The sequence below is a fragment of the Dipodomys ordii genome, unplaced genomic scaffold, assembly GCF_000151885.1.
Source record: "Dipodomys ordii isolate 6190 unplaced genomic scaffold, Dord_2.0 Scaffold29, whole genome shotgun sequence".
NCBI classification, from domain to species: Eukaryota; Metazoa; Chordata; class Mammalia; order Rodentia; family Heteromyidae; genus Dipodomys; species Dipodomys ordii.
Genome location: NW_012267245.1, coordinates 6,147,817 through 6,156,238, shown reverse-complemented (window position 1 = coordinate 6,156,238; position 8,422 = coordinate 6,147,817). Strand labels below are relative to the sequence as shown.

Genomic DNA, 8,422 nt, shown 5'->3' with positions numbered 1-8,422 from the left:
GCTGTGGCTCAAGTGGTAGAGTGCTCACCTTGAGGTGAAGAGCTGAGGGACAGCGCCCAGGCCCAGAGTTCAAGACCCACAACCGACAAAACAAACAAACAAAAACCCTGCCCTTTTGTTAAGTTGTATTTTCAAGTCACACTCTGCTTACAGCTGTAGTTACAGGTCTATGACTTTATTTGCAAAATGCCAGTGTTTTGCCCTGTAAATTTCCAGGTTTATGAAACCCTGTAAAAGAATACAAAGGGGGGGGAGGCAAGTGCTAGCCTTGAGCTGAAAAGCTGAGGGACAGCGTCTAGGCCCAGAGTTCAAGCCCCACCACTGACAAAAAGAAAGAGAAAAAATACAAATAGTGTAATCTCTGCTCATAAACCTGATTAAGTGAATAGAGAAATTATATGGGGCTGGGAAGGTAGCTCAGTGGTAGAGCACTTGCCTTGCATGCATGAAGCCCTGGGTTCAATTCCCCAGCACCACATAAGCAAAAAGAAAATCCGGAAGTGGCGCTGTGGCTCAAGTAGTAGAGTGCCAGCCTTGAGCTGAAGAGCTTAGGGATAGCTCCCAAGCCCAGAGTTCAGGCCCCACGACCAAACTCCCCACCCAAAAGAGCAATTGTATGACTTAATGAATTTTTATTTATTTATTGGTCAGTCATTTGAGCCACAGCACCACTTCTGGTTTTCTGGTGGTTCATTGGAGATAAGAGTTTCATAGACTTTCCTATCCAGGCTGTCTTTGAACCACAATCCTCAAATCTCAGCCTCCTGAGTAGCTAGGATGACAAGTGTGAGTCACCTGGGCCGGGCTTGACTTAATGAGTTTAATAGTTCATTTTTATTATAGGTCTAGGATTGACATCAAACATTGAATATTAGAGGATAGACATGTTGCATACTGGTGCATTAATGAAGAGATGAGTGTTTATATATTTTCTCTCCCTCTTCTTTTCTCCTGCCCAAGACCTCGTCTTGCTGTATAGACTGACCAGTGCACCCAGACTCCCCAGTGGTGAGATTACAGGCATCTGCCACACTGAATTTTAAAATCATTTTTAGTTTCCTATGGCTTATTTTTAAGAAATAACTGGATGGATCACATTAGGTCATTTGTTTATTTTTCTTCTGTTTTTGTCTTGAAGGATTCACAGTCTTACCTATGGTTACACTATGTTTTTTTGTTGGTTTTGGTTTTGGTTTTGATCGTGGGGCTTGAACTCCAGGCCTGGGTGCTGTCCTTCAACTCTTCAGCTCAAGATGAGCACTCTACTACTTGAGCCACAGCACCACTTCTGGTTTTCTGGTGGTTTATTGGAGATCAGAGTCTTACGGACTTTCCTGCCAGGGCTGGCTTTGAACCTTGATCCTCAGATCTCAGCCTCCTGAGTAGCTAGGATGACAGGCAGGTGCCACCAATGCCTGGCTTACACTGTTTTTTTTTTTTTTGTGATAATTGTGATTTATAATTAAGATTGTGTCGCACAAAATCACAACCTTTTGGTCACAAAATATCTTGAGTTTTTTTGGGTCCGGTCGTGGGGCCTGAACTCTGGGCCTGGGCGCTGTCCCTCAGCTCTTCAGCTCAAGGCTAGCGCTCTACCACTTGAGCCACAGCGCCACTTCCGGTTTTTTTCTTTTTGCTTATGTGGTGCTGAGGAATGGAACCCAGGGCCTCATGCATGCAAGGCAAGCGCTCTACCACTGAGCCACCTTCCCAGCCCCCATCTTAAGAGTTTTTTTTGTCCATCATGAAGTTTAACTTTGGTCTTGGGAGCTGTCCCTCAGCTCTTCAGCTCAAGGCAAGCACTCTACCTTGAGCCACGGTGCCACTTCCAGTTTTCTAGTGGTTCATTGGAGATAAGAGTCTCACAGACTTTTCCTGCCCGGGCTGGCTTTGAACCATAATCCTCAGATCTCAGCCTCCTGATAGCTGGAATAACAGGCGTGAGCCACCAGCACCCGGCTCTTAAGAGTTTTAAAACACAACACTGTGGCCTGAGTTAGGTTCTTGCTCAGTATTTCAGTTCAGTTCTACATGCGTTCACTGAGCGCCTCTGAAGAAACAAGTATGGGCAAAGACAAACCAGCAAAATAGGGCCCTCAAGGCTGGCGTTGGACTGGATGTTTAAAAACATTCCCCACTATTAGGACAAAGTTGCTCCATTTCCCTGCTTTTTCCAGTCTGATAAGAACGTGTGTGTGTGTGTGTGTGTGTGTGTGTGTGTGTGTGTGTGTGTGTAAATATGTATATATAGGTATATGTATATTTGTAGGTGGTGGGTTGGGTTTGTTGGTATGGGGTTTGAATTCAAGGCCTCTGGCTTGTTTGGTTTTCTTGCTTGGTGGCACTCAGAAACACAACCTTGTAGTCAGAAAATATCGATTGATACTAAGAGTTTTCTGATGACCATGTCTCCGGAAAATTAAGTATGTCATTTGCTGAGGTTTTTCTTTTATATTAACAAAGGAATAGAAGACCCATTCTGAGCCAGGTGTTGTGGTGCAAACCTACAGTCCAGCTGCCCAGAGGCTGGCATGGTGAAAGACTCTTTAAAAAAAAAAAAAACCCACTGTGTTGTGGGGATCAGGGGAGTAGGAAGACGGGAAGATAGCCGTCCTGAGCCGATGGGAATGACTAGTGCTGTTGTGTCAGGTTGGACTGGCACGTTGGGAGTGCTGATGTATGAGCGTTGACTGTTCACAGAGTTCGAGCCACTTGCTTTGCTCACCTCCTTTCCTTCACAGGTGTCCCTGGGCATCTTTACCAGCTGCCTAGATGTCAAGTGGGGACATAGCTACATCACGTTGCAGTGTTCTAAAATTAGGAATAAATGACTGCATTAAAGAAAAAAAAGTAGGCTGGGTACAGTAGCACACACTGTAATCCCAGCTCCTCAAGAGGCATAGGTCAAAAGAGTCTTGGTTCGAGGACAGCCCAGGAAAAAATTAGGGGCACTTTTTTCTCAACAAAGAAGCCAGGTGTAGGGTTGTGTGGCTGTGGTTCACAGGTAGGAAGTGAAAGGCAGGAGATTGGATTGTCCAAACTGAAGACCCTACTTGAAGAGTGACCTAAAATAAAGCACCAAGGGTGACAGGCAGTTCCGGGGCCGTCAAGGAGTAGAGTGCCTTCCTAACACCCAGAGGCCTGAGTTCTACTCCACTACCACCACAAGCAAGGAAGGAGGCAGGGGGAGCAAAGGAGGGGCTGAGAGGCTATGAGGAGGCCCCCCCCCGCCCCCTCCAGCACGCACACCGCACCCAGATCCCAGCACATGCTCGTGAACGGCTCAGGTCCCGTGTGAAGGAGAGTTTGAAGCGTTATTCATTCATACTTGGCGGTGGCTGACTCACTGCAGCTGTTTGAAGCTTAGTCACATCTTTACAACTCCTTCACGGGGGAAGTAGTGTTTCTAGTATCATACATCCTTACAGAGAAAAGTGTTCACCGAAGAGCTAGTACTGAACTTGTAGGCATCACGAAACAGAACCGAACTTCCAGACCAGAACCCGGTCACCTTTCATTTCTGGTGTGTTCTCCTTTGGGGGAGTGGTTTCTACCAGGAGTCCTGTGGGGGCCACTTGGTCCTCTCCCTAACCCAGCCCAGCCTTGCCCTGCCCAGCCCAAGGAATTCTGCCTTGGCTTGCTCAGGCCCATTTCCACTGTGAACACGGGCCTGTGGACTCGGCACAGGAAGAACGAAGTGGGGACTCAGTTCTCCATGAGAACCAAGTGCTCAATGTGACCTCCTGAGCAGGCGGAAGCAGCCCTGCACGCACTCTTCCCTGTTCTGAAACCACAGATAGATGGGGAGGAAGAGACGGGAGAGGTCTCCGCGTTGGTGTGGCGCGCGGACCTTGGAGGTCATCTCTCCATCTTCTCGGGAAGAAAACCAAGTGCTGCCAGTCCCCCGTCCCTTGATCCATCGGTGACGAAGGTCACAGGGCTCTAAAGTGGGGTCCCGGCAGGAGGGAGTCCTGGCTACTCCCAGGGCTGGGGTCTGAGAGTCGAGGTTGGAAACCAGCCAGGGCAGGAAGGCCTGTGAACTCTTTCCTTCAGTTCATGCCTGAAAGCCAGGAGTGGAGCTGTGGTTAAGGCGTTCGAGGGCCAGCACTGAGCAAGAAAGCTAAGGGGCAGGCCTTGAGTTCAAGCCCCAGTACCTGGAACCCCCAACCCCACCCCACCCCCAAAAAAGCTAAAATTGAGAAGCATACCTGCTTTTGCCCTATCAGTGAAAATTGACCTTTTCATCATGGGTTCCCAGCCTGTTCCAAGCCCATTGTGCTGATTGTCACCTCCTCAGCCGCTCATGCTCGGGCTCCAGTGCACTCATAGCTGCTTCGGGTGAGCTCTTAAAGCTCTTTTTTTTTAAAATCAGAGGTGCGACTGCGGCTATTGAGTTTAAAAGCCATTGCGTGGTGTGGTGACGCGGTGGGATGGGTGCTGCGCTGCCTTGCCGGGCCGGCCCGCTCCATGGTCCCATGGCATGACAGTGAAGGCGGTGTTTGGTGTTTTTTTCTTTTAGGTTGACAGTTGCGTTTTTTGCTCTCTCCGGGCTGGATATGTTGGACTCCTTAGACGTGGTGAACAGAGGTGACATAATAGAGTGGATCTACTCGCTGCAGGTGCTCCCCACCGAAGACCGTGAGTGAGTTTTTAGCCTTTTATTTTTATGGTGGCTGGTCGGACCTCGTGGGGTGTGTTAGTGTTCACTGAAACCGTGAGTGTGCTTGTGCCTGTGCCAGAGCAACCTGGGGTCAAGTGGGGACCCACACTGCCACCCCGCTGTGGGCACCCCTCACTGGTGACCCATGCTTGCTTTTCACATGTGACTGACCTAGACCGCCCGCTCCCCCCCACTTGTCTCCTCAGCATAACAAACTGCCATCAAGTTGCCTTTCCGCTCAGTTGGGCCCTTTCTCCTGGTCTTTATGTTTAGTTGATATTTTTATGGTTTCTGTAGCACTCTTATTACAGCCACTTTTATAATTTCTAAGCCACTTCTATAAACTTGAGTGTTTTGCTTGATTACATTTCCAAAATTCAGAAGGTTCGTGATCAGCTGAATGAAAGCACACTTTTTTTCTTTTTTTAAGCTCTGGGATGTTCTCTCAAGTGTGGAACACTTAGCACGCTCAGGCCTGTGTGTTCGATCCTCCACAGGGAGTAGTGGAAATGGCACGGGAATAAAGATCGTGAAATGGTAGAGATTCATGCAGTCCCTATCAGCGGCCACTGTTGTCTGTCTAATGAGAGTCGGCACTTCCTAGCCATTTGGCCCTGGTGGGTAACCATCTCCAGCTCATCCAATGGTTTGTGAGAATTAAACATCTAGGACTTTTATTTAGAAGGAAGTTTTGTCTATTGACATGGCCTTGGAAATAGTGGATGGCTTTCTAGTTCATTTTTGAAGTCTATAGTTGTGGGGGGTTTTGTTTTTTGTTGGTCACGGGGCTTGAACTCAGAGCCTGGGTGCTGTCCCTCAGCTCTTCAGCTCAAGGCGAGCGCTCTACCACAGCACAACTTGCAGTTTTCTGGTGGTTTATTTCCTGCCCGGGCTGGCTTTGAACCACAATCCTCAGATCCTCAGATCCTCAGCCTCCAGAGTAGCTAGGATGACAGGTGTGAGCCACCAGCACCCTGCTTGTTTTTATACAGCTCCTTTAAATCTAAACTTTGTAAATTCTTGTTAAAAATTATTAAGCATTCTAGAGTAGATCTATCAGAATTTAATATATCTAACACCTTTCTTATAGGCACTAATTAGGATCAAACAATGACATCGTGTATCTGTCCTGGAGTCAGTCCTGGTCTTAGCTACTTGTGAAGCTAAGAGTGGGAGGACTGGGGGTCCCGGAGACGCCATCTCCCTGGAAGGCGAGCGGCGTGGGGTGGCGCATGCCTGATCCCAGCATGTCCGGAAGCCTAAGGTAGACGTTTGCAGGTCAGGTGCTTGCCTCGGGCAGGAAGCAAAGCCTTACCCACGGACAGCCAGTGGGCCCGGGCCTCGAGGTATGGCGTTGCTTCTGCTTAGCAAGCTGAGGGCCTGAGTTCAAACCCTGGTCACTGGCAAAAAAAAAAGTTAATATGACTATAAAGACTGTCACAGACTGTGCAGTAGTACAGAAGTAGGCCTGTGTGTGTGTACTGACGTGAATTCTGTTCACTGCATGTGACACGTGGTAAGCTAAAACATACAGAGAGCTGGGCATGGTGATGTGTGCCTGTAGTCTCAGCCTACTTGGGAGGCAGAAGCAGGAGCTTAGTCGGGAGTTCAAGGCCAGTGTAGGCAGCACAGATTGGAAAAACGTTGAAATGTAGACAGTAAAAAACTTTCAGTGTTAAAAGTCTTAAATTGGAAAAGACCTTATAACTTTCAAAACAAAAAAATAATGTAAAAATTACAAATGGTGGTTATTTTGCTCATGGCCGAAATGATGCTGTACATTCAGCATCTTGCAGTTGTGAAAGCACTGCCAAATACATTGTCAGGTAGTTCTTAGGAACTGGCCTGGAGAGAGCGCCTGAGGCCCCGCAGACGTGACTGAGATGGAGTAGAGCCAGAGCTCCGGGCCACGCTGCCCTGCTCTGCTGTGCAGTAGCAGGCCCCGGGCCCCGAGTGGAGCCTGCCCTGCCTGGCCCAGGACACTGAATAGTTCATCAAATCCACCCTGACCCCCGCTTAGCCTCAGGATTGTGAAATCCCTAATCCTGGTAATTGGTGTGGTCAGATCACTGGAGCTTCCCGGTGCTTCCCCACCCCCACCTCCAGGGGTTTAAGAAGCATGAGGCTGGGCTGGGACTGCCACAGGCCTCAGGCCCACTGTAAGACACCTAGTTAACGCCGAGCAAGCTCCAGCCAAGGCAGTGTCCTGGTCTCTCGCCTTCGTAGACTCGGTGCATCAGGAATTATCATGTATTGTTTTGTTTTGTTTTGTTTTTTTAGATCCAAAATCCTGAGGCTGTCTTATGGCATGATGTGAGAATCTGGTCTTCTTAGATCCCATTAATTATTGGAAGTAGGTGATTAGAAGTCCTGAAAGGTAGCCAGGAGCCTGTGGCTCATACCCGTCATCCTACCTACTCAGGAGACTGAGATCTGAGGATTGCAGTTCAAAACCAGCCTGGGCAGGAAAATCTGTAAGACTCTTGTCACCAATTTACCACCAGAAAGCCGGAAGTGGAGCTGTGGCTCAAAGTGGTAGAATACTAGCCTTGAGTAAAAAAGCTCAGGATAGAGCCCAGGCCCTGAGTTCAAACCCCATGATTGAACAAAAAAAAAACAGAAAAAAACTGAAAGGTAAAGGTAATTCTTTAATGTTTTATTTTCAGTTGGCTTTTTGGATTTGTTCCCTTCTTAAGAAGTATTTTTACAGGGGCTGGGAAGGTGGCTCAGTGGTAGAGCGCTTGCCTTGCATGCCTGAGGCCCTGGGTTTGATTCCTCAGCACCACATAAGCAAAAAGAAAAAAACCAGAAGTGGCGCTGTGGCTCAAGTGGTAGAGCGCTTGCCTTGAGCTGAAGATCTGAGGGACAGCGCCCAGGCCCAGAGTTCAGGCCCCACGACCAGACCCCCCCAAAAAAACAAAGAAGTATGTTTACAGTATTTTAAATACGACTTTTTCAAGCATATTGCACATTAAATTATTATCCATCAATCTTAGAATCATAATGTATCAAAAAGTCTTTGCGAGCTGGGCACTGCTGGCTCATACCCGTAATCCTAATACTCTGGAGGCTAAGATCTGAGGGTGGTGGTTCAAAGCCAGCCCTGGCAATAAAGGCCGTGAGACTCTTTTCTCCAGTGAACCACCAGAAAACGGGAAGTGGTGCTGTGGCTCAAGAGCATTTGCCTTGAGCTGAAGAGCTGAGGGACAGCGCCTAGGCGCAGAGTTCAAGTCCCATGACTGATAAAAAAAAGTCTTGTTGAAGGAACTTCCTCATTACTCAGGCCTAGTCATGAGTCTGGTGGTCACACAGATGTTTCACCATCCAGGTGTCATTCTAAACACTTGACTTTGTAGTTTGTTGAAAGAAATACTTGGTTGAGATACAATGTTTGTGTTAAGCGGAGTGCAACTGTGCTGGTTATTAATAGTAGTGTTTGCCCTGGCTTGGAAGGAGCTTGAGACCAGCCTGAGCTAGTGAGGGAGACCCCCTTTCAGTACTGATGATGATGGGGCGGCGGCTATGGATCGCCCTCTTGGTTGAGTAAGTACTCAGTGCTGTGCATAAATCTTCCTGTACAGATTATTTTTTTGTTTCCTCATTACCCAAGTTTTATTTTTCTTATGTAACTGTGATCCCTATGGGTACATTGTTATCTAAACTACTTCCCGTAATACATGCTAGTCTACCCTTCACCTCTGCAAAAGCAGAGTTTACCAAAGCTGTGGTTCTTGGTTGCTTTTCTTTCTTTTTTTTTTTTTT

The 8,422-nt window shown here is 47.8% G+C and overlaps 1 protein-coding gene across 2 annotated transcripts in view; it reads left to right on the top strand.

Moving 5' to 3' along the window:
• The first annotated feature begins 4,558 nt into the window (after positions 1–4,558).
• The window catches only part of Pggt1b (protein geranylgeranyltransferase type I, beta subunit), a 14,326-nt gene continuing 10,462 nt past the window's right edge, over positions 4,559–8,422 (top strand). The window contains exon 1 of one of the 2 annotated variants that reach the window (XM_013016113.1): positions 4,559–4,642. The gene's annotated coding sequence lies outside the window, so the exon portion shown is untranslated. Of the gene's footprint in view, positions 4,643–8,125; positions 8,204–8,422 lie in introns of those variants that run through there. The other variant, XM_013016114.1, reaches the window with a different exon arrangement.